The sequence below is a fragment of the Periplaneta americana genome, chromosome 5 (genome assembly GCF_040183065.1).
Source record: "Periplaneta americana isolate PAMFEO1 chromosome 5, P.americana_PAMFEO1_priV1, whole genome shotgun sequence".
Classification (NCBI taxonomy): Eukaryota; Metazoa; Arthropoda; class Insecta; order Blattodea; family Blattidae; genus Periplaneta; species Periplaneta americana.
In genome coordinates this window covers 144,391,852-144,404,433 of record NC_091121.1, presented here as the reverse complement: position 1 = coordinate 144,404,433, position 12,582 = coordinate 144,391,852, and positions in this window count along the sequence as shown.

Below are 12,582 nucleotides of genomic sequence, written 5' to 3'. Positions count from 1 at the left end.
GCACTCCTTAATCTCCGAATCTGTAAATGGCTTAATTTCTGCTACGTAGTACGATACATTTGTTGTCAATTCGCTTTATGTACAGCGTAATATATTACTTACTATAATATTTAACATTTAATTTCTCTACTCTTCATTCAGAAAGTTTTGGATACTAGTCATCAAATTTTCAATACAGAGTGAACCGTAAGTAATGTCATTAATTTCAAGAGGTTATTCCTCGAGATATTTTAAACAAAAGAACTTAATACAATTTTGCTGGTTTTTGCATCCTAATTGTTTTATATGAAACATTTAATTGCGTTTTTTTTGGGAAAGGCAGTAATTTAATTCCCAATATGTTCAGTCAATTTAAGAGAACATTGTATTATGATAATAATTTTTGTAAATTTATTTGATAATTTTTGTACATTGGTACTATCACTTGTGCTTAAATAATTAACATTGACAATAAATAATTGAAGGAATTTAAGTTTTTTCCTTTAAATGTGCAGAAATTTTATCCGAACAAATTTAACATTTTAAAATTATTTTTCAGAACGAAACGTTATATTTCTTCGGATAAAATTACTGCACATTTAAAGGACAAAATTAAAATTATTTCAATTATTTATTATCATACTACACTGTTCACTTAAATTAAGTGAGCACATTGGGAATTACATCAATGGCTTTCCCAAAATACGCTATGAAATATTTCATATGAAATAATTTTCATCTCGAAAAGGAAGCAAAATGCAGCAAAATCGTATTTAACTTTTTTGTTTAAATGTCTCAAGGAATGATCCCCTGAAATTACTGACATTACTTACGGTTCACCCTATATATTAAGGAAACGTTTATAACCCAATATTATATCAAGAAATAATAAGAGGTTCTGGCTGATATGTACACCCTTCGACACGGAAATTGGTCACTGTTCAGAGACTAAATCCCAGTTTGGAATAGTTCAGAAACCATCGTGGGCACTGTGTTTACAGTGTTTACACTATCGTTAATAAACAAACATTCTGATGGGGGCAGATAAAAATGTTATTTTTTTCTTCTACCATGTTAATTATATCAAAAGAAGTGCTTACACAAATTTTGGCCATGTGCAGAAGGTGCTGTCTGGTAAAGTTAATAGGCACAATGTCCGGATATGGATATCCGAGAACCCACGCATTGTCATTGAGATAGAACATAACAGCCCAAAGTAAACGTGTTTAGTGCCGTTTCAAAAATATTTGTGTTTGGCCAATTTTTCTTCGTCGAGAACAGAAACGTAAACCTGGACATGTTAAGAAATTGGTTAATGCCACAATTCACGGACGAGGAGGAACAGGAGTTCAATTTGAAACAAGACGGAGACTCTCTAAATTGGCATACTGAGGTCCGGAGATACTTAAATGAACGCTTATCGGGTCGATGGATTGGTCGTGCAACGGACGCAGACAGCACCTCCTGTACATGGCCACCGCGTTCACCGAATCTCACAGTGTGCGATTTCTTTCTGTGGGGTTTCGTCAAGGAGAATGTTTACATACTTCCCCTTCTAACGACTTTGGCCGGATTGAGAAGGCTCATTAAGACAACAATCAGGAACATCACACAAGACATGCTTGAGAAGATCTAGCAAGAATGTGGTCACCGCTTGGACATCTGCCGTATTACACGAGGGGCACATATCGAGTGCATCTAAGGGCAATATAAAACTTCAAACTTCCCTCTTTTAAATGGTGGTAACATAATGTATTTATGTTTAATTTTGGTGAAAATATAGCCTTCTGAAAGCGTCAAATAATTTGTAACAGTGGCGTATATAAATATTTTGTGGTGTTTAGAAAAAGAGAAGATCTTCAAAATGTCCGACCATCATCATCATCATCATCATCATCATCATCATTATCCCGTCAAGTACTAGTCCCAAAAGAACTGTTACGGCCTGGAAAATCGATTTTCTTGCCATCTTTTCATAGGTCGACTAAGTGACCGTTTCCCATTTGGACGATATTTCATTATTGTCTTAGGGATCCTGGATGAAACCATTCTTCAGACGTGTTCCTTCCAGTTTAACTGCTATCTGGAGATATAGTCCAATATTGATGACACATTAAGTTCTTGAAGGACCGACAAAGTCCTAAATAAGGTGCTTCATACAAATATGGTTATTGATATCAGAAATAGCTATCGCCTTACCTATAACAGTGCTTTAAACGAATTTCAACATGTGCACAATACTTTTTTATTATTGTGAGCAAATGTGTTGAATATAAATGTTCTGTAATTTATATTGTAACGTTTGTGAGTTCCGTACAACTAAGCCGGTGTGAATTATACATAGAGGAAATAGAGCTCTCTTCTCTGTCCCATTTAGGCTTACATCTAAAATATATCAGTTCTTCATGTTCCTATAAATTTTTTGCGGCGAGAGAAAGAGAAAGGGAAGTGTGAAAGAGTGCTTATTACGCACTATTTCCGCCTAATGTCTAAAATTATTTTCCTAGGTTCATCTTCAAAGTCATTCACATTAATATTTCTTCGCTTTATTTCCGCAGCTGATAACTTACTGTTACGGAACGTTTGAAAATTAAATAGTGTAGATGCGTAAAATTCCTAAAAGTTTTGTCTGTATAAGTTTTTAATGTGGAAACATTTCTATGGATTATGTAGTTAATGGTTTTAATAGAATTTTAAAATTATTTATTGCTCTATTTCTGGAATGGAGAGAGATGTGTTAATTATCAAGTAAATTCAAAGTGACATTTTATAGTCCCATTTTTTTCAGATTGAAGGCATAATTATATAACTGGATAATAATTCCTATCCTTAAGCAAGTTTCAGGCTACTCAGCGCACAAAGTTTTTCATTTAACATTCTATTTTATGTAAGAATCGAAATTAAATGGAATCAGCTGGAACTTGATTACGACTGAATGACAGGGACTCTAAAACACAGTTAACCTGAAACCACATGCCTCTTTCCCATCGGGCAACAAGTTTAGCTCTCTGTTTATTATTATTATTATTATTATTATTATTATTATTATTATTATTATATCATTATTATTATTATTATTATTATTATTATTATTATTATTACTAGCTGTACCCTTGCGGTCCGCTGCACTTATTAGAAATAAATATAAAGTAATTGCACAATTAAAATAGAACATTGGGTCAAGGGATCATAAGTGTTTGAGAGAAGAATAAATCGTTTAACATTCTACTTAATTTAAATTATATTTAAATAATTAAAATGCTATCATTTTGGTCCAGAGATCACTCATTTGGTGCAAAGATAATTCGTTTAACATTTTTCTAAATTAGTCTTGAATGCACCCTTTAATAAATCACTCCAAATTAATAGAGTTGATTGTGTACGGAGATCATTTTTATGTTAGAGAAACTACAAATTTCAAATAGTGAAGGTTAATTAACTTCTGAGATTAATTCATACAAACACACAAAATATTCGCTGTATATTAATATTGATAAACGTCAAGGCCGCCTTAAATAGACGGAGTGATTTGTTTTGATTTCATTGTAGCCAGCGTCATTCCTGCAATAATTCCTTTGTCACATATCGATTTTCAGATTTGTGCTCTATTAAGTAACTTAAATAGTGATGCAGCAAATAATACAATCTACTATATATAACTTAATTATATTTCTTTCTTTCGAAAATGTAAGAATTCACGAACTCCTATGCACTACTGCCATAGAATGAATAAATTTGTTTTTCTTCCTAATAAAAATTTTATATTTTGCACATAGAAGTTACGGAATAACGACACTATAATCTGAGGCGGCGGTGGAAATGTATTGTATTGTTATTTTAAAACTTTTGTATATCCTTAAATATCAGTCCTATCAAAATTTTTCCCGGGATAAAACTTATCGTAAACCATTTTTAAAGAAACTTTTGTTATGTAACATTTTTCACAAAAATCAATAATAAGCTAGATATTTCGGTTTATTTAGTTCAGGCTCCCTTATAACCCCCCTTTTAAATAAAGTATTTTGAATGCCATATATCCTAAAATCTAAGTTACAACGAACTTAATTTAATTCTAATTTTCATCGAAATCCGGTCAGCGATTATGGCGTGAAAAGGTAACAAACATCCAGACAGACAGACAGACTTAAATATCAGTCCTATCAAAATTTTGCCTGGAATAAAACTTATCGGAAATCATTTGTAAAGACACTTTTTATGTAACATTTTTCACAAAAATCAATAATAAGCGAGAAATTTCGGTTTATTTAATTCAGGCCCCCTTATAACCCCCCTTTTAAATAAAGTAATTTGAATGTCATATAGCCTAAAATCTAAGTTACAACGAACTTAATTTATGTTCCAATTTTCATCGAAATCCTTAAGCCATTATCGCGTGAAAAGGTAACAAACATCCAGACAGACAGACAGACAGACAGACAGACAGACATACAAACAAAAATTTCAAAAAAGCGATTTTCGGTTTCAGGATGATTAATTATACATGTTAACACCAATTATTTTTAGAAAAGCAAAAATTACCAGAAAAATTTCGCTTACAGATTTATTATTAGTATAGGTTATTAATTTATTATTAAATTTGGAATTACTATTTAGTCATGAAGGCGTAGGCTAACAATACATTTTCTAATTATTCAGTATATTTATTATTCAGAACAACAATACTTTAATCCATTAATCTGTAGTCTTTGTTGTAGGGCTATCTAATTTTTAGTAAGTTATTTAACGACGCTGTAGCAACTACTCGGTTAATTAGCGTCGATGGAATTGATGATAACTAGATGACATTTGACTAGTTGAGGCCGACGATTCGCCATAGATCATCTGACATTCGTCTTACAGTTCAGGAAACAAAGGAAAAAAAACACCCACGTAATCAGCCCAAGAGGGAATTGAACCCACGCCCGAGTGCAACTCCGTATCGACAGACTGAGCTACGCCGGTGGCTGCTATATAGGCTACTAAGAATTTAGGTATATTTAGATATATGCAGAGTGAATTATATAATTCATTGGGCTAAACAGCAATAACACACACAAAGTAACTTGCATTTAATAATTCATTATAAAACTAACATTTTTGCAAGTGCTGTAGAGCATCCATTTATTGCTGTTAACAGCCTAACATTCATGCAATAAAGGCAGATGTTAACTTTTGAGCAATTACTAAACAAAGCTCTTTCGAGGACGTGTTAACTATCCAATTTCAGAAGACAGATTTTAAATCACCGCCTGTAAACAGCTGTTTATACTTGTCCGCACGACCATCGTGACAAATTAATTGTGTTTGTGTCACCATGGGCAGCTCTGCCCGTTTCTTTCGGTTACTGTGAAGCGGATGGCAGGAGGATACATGTTCTCGCAGTCAATTATTTTAATGGACTAAATTTCCCGTTAGAGAAGCAAGGTTGTGATGTCTCATTATTCCGTAAACAAATTTAGGTTTGGCTATATCTGCTACATTAACGGCTCGAACAGCTCTGAATCGTTTTATAGTATTATAAAATTAATTGAATTTTCAAATAGGAATAGTTTTATAAACTGCATATATATATAATAATAAATCGAAGTGCTTAACAATACTTGAAATAAGATCAGTGGCTCGTAATTTCAAGTTTGATCAATTGAAATGTCCTTTCAAGGATAACAAAATGCATTACATTTATTTCATCTAGAGTTTAAAAAAGAATTACAACAGTGTGTCGTATATTTGAAGCATAATATAATACGGTGCTAAGAGCGAATCGTGTGTAGTCTTGCAAATGTACTTTCGTTTAGGGAAAATATGTTTAATTAAAAGTAATTATACTGGGCGTTCATTTCAAAGTGTGTCATGACGTCATTGTTGTGAGTCAGCGATTTGAAGCGAGTTTCAGCTTTTATGTCAGAGAAGTTGCCTATTAATCAAGGCCTTCAATCTGAACTTGAGAACGTGTACGGTATAACTTGAACGTCGTAGCAACAGATGGCGGTGTGTACGGTCTGTGTGCTACCATAACCTCTTTCGAATTGTGTTTTGCGCGGGCAAGTCGTACGCAGGGTATTTGTTATCATCGGTTGCGTATGGCAACATTCCACAACACAAATCAAATGCTCCGTGTCCATGTTGACAGTCGAAGTTAATGTCAACAAATACGTAAGTATTCTTCTTAACCCTCTCCCCATATCCCGACACTAAGGAAAAAACTCACCCCAGTACGTGTTTCCAAACAGTTCACATTCCTGCCACTACTGAAGTCAGCGTACGTATCGGTAAGTACTTTTCAGAATTAACGCCATACTTGCTAGACAACTTCTCTGGCACATAGGTAATACGCCTCTGCGGAAGTGTAGGAAGATTGAATTGTCTAGGCTCATCGGCTAGCCACATGACGTCATACAGCGAGCCATGACACACTTTGAACTGAACACACAGTAGTCTTGAAAATTATTCTTAACCATATAATACTATAGTACGTAATTCTGACGTATAATCGGTAAACAATAATAATTTGATGCTCGCTACTTTTCCCTCCAAGCGAGACCACCGTTGCCAACATGTCGCGCTACAATCTCGCTAACTTTTCAGCAAAAAGTAGCTGAATCTCTCCAATGTTTGTTAAAAAAATTCCCAGAAATATCGCTCAAAATTAATAATAGATATCACTAATAAAAATAAGAAAAACACACATATGCCGAGAACAATATCATTTCCTCGTCATCACCCTCTTCTGCGGAGTCTGGTTGTGTTGTAGACGGCTGTGATGATGAGGTGGAAGCTGTGGGAACAGCTGATTGTGAATACACTGCACTTGATTTAATTATTGATACTACATTTTCTGGCAAATTGTAACACTTTTTAAACATATATTAAATATATTAAAATTAGCAAAACCTATAGTCTCATTTGCTTCACACGAACTGTCGGCACAAAATTCCGAAACTCAATTGCCTCGGGTCTGTTCGGAGTGGAAAATCTCCGCGTTGCGGAGAAGAACCAAGATTACATTAGCTGCAGCTCGCGACTCGTCACGTGTCAATCAAAGTTGCCACCGTTTATGGGTGTTGGAGCAGTAGCATTGAGAGAGAGAGACCTAACCCGTGAGAATCATTGAATCAGCATCTTTCACCCCTGATCACAAATATATGAGAATTCACGTATGAATCATTAGACTACTCAGTCATGCATCCTTGCCTCCCCTAAAACTAAGAAGTGCATATCTTCAGTTGAATGTTTTAACTTAAAAGAAAGGAAAAAGTGGAAGAATATAAAAATAAGCAGAAATGTCGCTAATCGTATTTTACAAAATTTGTCGCCGAGACTGATTAAAAATTCCCTAGATTTAGCAACTTATCGCTAAATATGGCAACATTGCGTATAATGGGTAAACAATTGATGTTCGCTACTTTTCCCGCCAAGCGACACTCTACTTCTATCTCTACCAGGTTAAACACTTCTTCTAGTTATGCCACTGTTGCCAACTTGGGGTTTTCCCCCCAAATTTAAGGGGAAAACACTTTTCCAGGGGAAGGTTTGCGGGAATAAAAATGTTAGGGGGATTTTCAGAGGAAAGATAAAGTTTAGAGGGTCTTTTTGGGTGTTTTTCTAAACTACGTCATTAGGATTTTTTTTTAAAATTAAGGTGAAACTACTGTGTTGTGTAATTGAACAATGAATATCATGGTCATGAATCCTCTCTTCGGCCGTTATCGTATCTTGCAAACGTGTTTTTTCACTTGCTCTCTGTAATACTCCTTTTATATTATGATTTATGACGCTCTCTTCCACCCTTCGTCGCATTGCATACGTATTCACCTTGTCTTGTTTAAGTCATGGCCTGCACAACAATAATGTCTGCAGTAAAATCCAGTTAAATAATTTCCCCAATCTAAATTTATATTACTTACAAATGTCTTTTAAGGAACCCGAAGGTTCATTGCCGCCCTCACATAAGCCCGCCAGCGGTCCCTATCCTGTGCAAGATTAATCCAGTCTCTATCATCATACCCCACCTCCCTCAAATCCATTTAATTTTATATTTTTGATACAAATTATTTTCATTTCTTTTATATTCTATTCAGTGTGCGAATTAACGGGGAGGAATGTTGGCAAGTTATCTCCCTCTCATAAATTAATATTAACATTCCTGCCAGGGATAACTTTCTATCTCCCTCACAAAATATAATTGTTTTATTACGAGTAGACCTTATAAAGTATATAAAGTAATGCCTCGAACAACTACAAAATTTCAATTATCTGGGTTGTGAAATATCTTATCAAAATGAAAAAGATGCGAACAAGAAAATTACCAAATTTACACAAATTCTAGGAATAATAAACAATACATTAAAAGCTAAATTAGTACAAAAATCTACAAGAATAAAAATATATAATACACTAGCATTACCCTCCCTTTTATACGGAAGCGAGATTTGGACATTAAGGGTGGTATTCATAGACATTTAGCAGCACGCGCTACGAGCGTACTAAGCTAGCCACGGCTATCCACTGGTCACTAGTACAGAATTCAAATCATATCCTATCGCTAACACTGGTTTATGAATACGAAAAACGCTGATAATCCACCGAAAACCAGCGCTAAAAATGTCTATGAATACGGCCCTAAGTGAATATTCCTTCTTAACTCTCTATTATGTTATTAAGATTTAATACACAAATGCAATATTAAGAAATCAGTGTTAGTACTTTTGTTTTACAGGCAATATAGATAATATTAAACAGAAAGAAGCCATATAAAAATAACGACATAAAATTTCACGTTCCGTTTGAAGTTTGTGCACCACTGTTCTCTTAATCCAACAGGTTGCTTATTCATATACACAACCCTTCCTCTTTCCATATTTAGCGCTTGCTGCCCGCGCAAGTCGTCAAAGTCAGAAAAATGCGCTTGCTTTGACATCACTGTTCTATTGTGTAGAAATTCAAATTCTCCCTTCACTGGGTGTGTCAGTGATCCAATACGTAGGTATATGTGAACTCTAGTCATTGGGAATAGTCAGCCTACAGGATACGATTCGTTCAGTAAGGATATACATTGAAGTCGAATTTGCCTATAACATCCGCACTTAAAAGGGAAGACAAGCAATACAACAAAATCTTGTCTTTCAGTAAATGAAACATCTTCGTCGACATTGTTTCTCCATTGTTTTCTGTGTAGAAGAGCGAGCTGATGCAAGAGTTATTTAAATGAGAAAGATTTGGATTCCCTAGTCTTTTGAAAGAATAAGGAAATCTGGTGTAAGTGGATGCAGTGTGAGTGTTGGTCGATTGTCAGGAGGGCTATGCCTCTCAGCTTGGGATGCGATTTCAGAGTGGTGGATCTTAAGGAGAAGACTGGATAATTTACAGGGTCCAGTGATACATGGCTTCCATGCTTCTCCGCAACTTCCCTCCTCATCCTCATTGCTTTGCTTTATCCACATGTTCCTCCGTCGACAGTGGAGGAATGTTACTTTCGTGTGGATTTAATTTTTGTTCCGAATTTATTTTATGTGTAGATCCAATTTTTCTGTATTTAATGGATGCATTAGACTCAACGGATAAGATTTTCCATAGTATTAAAAATTATTACAAATCTAAAAATCAATTGTGAATCGATTTATACATAAATTTACTATTATGCACGTTCCGCTATTTTAATGCTAGTTATTTTATTTTAAGTAGGTTTTTGCGTAAGGATGCTGTAATGTTAATATTTCTTTGATGCATTTAAAAAACACATTTTTTAAAAAAAAGAATTTAACTATTACAGGTAAATTACTTTCAAATTTTTCACAATCATATATCAGTTCATTACGGAAAATGTGTTATATTATGAAATTAAACAATGTATAATTAATACTGTATCATGGGCGGCCGGATAGCTCAGTTGGTAGAGCAGCTGGCTGCGGACTGGAAGGTCCGGGGTTCGATCCCAGGTGGTAACAGGATTTTTTCTCTTTGTCACACTTACAGAACGGCCTCGAGGTTCACTCAGCCTCCTATAAAATTGAGTACCGAGTCTTTCCCGGCGGTAAAAGATGGTCAGAGCGTGGTACCGACCAAACCACCTCATTCTAGTGCCGAGGTCATGGAAAGCATGAGGCTCTACCTCCATGCCCCCCCCCCCCAAGTGCCTTCATGGCATGTGACGGGGATACCTTTACTTTTATCTTTTTTTTTTCCTATTTTTAACAGCCGGATCTCCTTCGTTTATTGTCATGTATACTTGGTACATGCTTTCTCGATTTAAGACAGACTAAATTCATTTTTTATAAATATGATTACTCAATGTATTTATGAATTTTCATATTCCATTTCATATAATATACAAGGTGAACCGTAGCTAATGTCATTAATTTCAGGGGGTTATTCTTTGGAATGTTTCAAACAAAAAACGTCAAATATTATTTTGCTTGTTTTTGCTTCCTTTTCGAGATAAAATTGTATTTCTATGAAGAATTTTATAGCGTATTTTGGGAAGGCCATTGATTTAATTCACAATATGCTCAGTCAATTTAAGAGAACAGGGTATTATGATAATGAATGATTGAAAGCATTTTAGTTTCGTCCTCTATATGTGCAGAAATTTGATCCGAAAAATGTAGCATTTTAAAATTACTTTTCAGAAGAAAAGTTACATTTGTTCGGATCAAATTTCTGCACATAAGGGACAAAATTAAAATTCTTTCAATAATTTATTACCATAATACACTGCTCTCTTAAATTGACTGAGCATATATGGAATTCATTCAATAACCTTCCCAAAATATCCTATTAAATATTTTATATAATATAAAATAATTTCTTTCCTCAAAAAAGAAGCAACAACGAACAAAATTGTATGGAAATTGTTTGAAATATCTGAAAGAATAATCTCTTGAAATTAATGACTTTACTTACTGTTCACACTGTATATTTTAATTCGTTTTCAATCTGCCACAAAAAGGAAAATAAAAAAATATGTATTACGAAAGTTTATATTCTAAAAATATAAATTCGAACACAGAATTCCTTGCATTTCAAACATTAAGTTACACAAGTTCTTACTGTAGGTTCCATTATTTTAAGATTTCTTTTTGTGTTATGTGAGTGTGGATAAATTATTTTTGTGGAAGTTGATGACTTATATCCTATAGTAGTCTATATAATTCACAACATTGTGGAGAATAATGATACTGAGTCCATTCTATCTGAACTAGGACACTATTTATATTCCCATATATTTTCGAAGCAGTTTCGCAGCATATTTGTTATTCAGGGTGTTTCCGAGGTGGTGTTACAAACTTTCAGGGATGATGGCGAAGGGCACATGTATTAATTTGAGATAAGGAACCCTGGTCCGGAAATGACTGAGTCGAAAGTTATAAGCAAAAATAGTTGTGTGGAAATGGAATTGCAATTTGGCACCACGTGCCCTCCTTTCCTTAACCTTTGGAACAGTCGTGGAAAGATGGTATTGGTCCGATGTCTCCTACGTGGGCTCTTGAAGCAATACAATCTGTGAGCTTGTCTACTGTTCCCATTGGCTCATCCGTATTCGAAAATCAGGTCTACATATTCAGCTCTCGTGTACTCCTCCATTTCACTAGGACTGATCGACTGGAGACTGCAACTTGTAGACATACACTGCTATCTACAGACGTGCATATCAGGACCGACCATGTCCGTTACACATTACGCTATATACATTGCTTTAGAGTAGTTCCCTGTCCCCATCCCTCAGACAGCGCACTGAATGGAATACTGTAAGTAGACAATGTAAACAACGTCAGATGAATGCAGTATGTGTAAGATGTACAGATAAATACACATAAATAAGGCGCACAGAGGAATAAAATTATTTCATTTCAACACACTTATTTTTGCTTTTAACATTCAACTCGGTCATTTTCGGACCAGGTTTCCTTATCTCAAATTGATACATGAGCCCCTCGCCATCATCCCTGAAAGTTTGTAACACCACCTCGGATACACCCTGTATAAGCAACATCGTAAACATTGGCTGCGTTCAGCCGAGACAGCGCTAATTCAGCTATTCATTTTTGCTGAGTTAGAGCAGCTGTGAGGTCCTGAACGACCATTGCAACATGTCCGCTGTGTTTACAAAGAAACACGCTGCTATTGTTCCGTCTATTCCGGAATATATGATACCATTGGTTGTTGCCTCCTCCCCCCCCCCCCACTTTAGCTGGCTTGCAGCAGGCTTGCAACGAAAAAAAAAATTGCTATTTTAGCGCTGTCCGCCAGCAAGGAAATGAATTAACAAAGCAAATACTGTTACATCATAAGCAAAAGATACGTGCCCATGTGTTGTAAAAATGTCAGCTCTATAGCTTCAGTAGATTTCGAGAAAATAATTTAATATTCTGATGATAGGAAGTTGCTCATAAATATCACCTTAAAAGCATAATGCGATAAGAGTTTTGTTATGTAATATTAGTTACACTTAAAACAGATACACTACCTAGGTAACTTTGCTTTGTACTGTAATATTGTTTTGATTAGTTCATTGATTACTTATATAAGGCTAAATGTACCATCAATATCAATTCTAACTTATTACGTCATACTAAATCTCTTTTCTTGGGATATCACTTTCTTTAT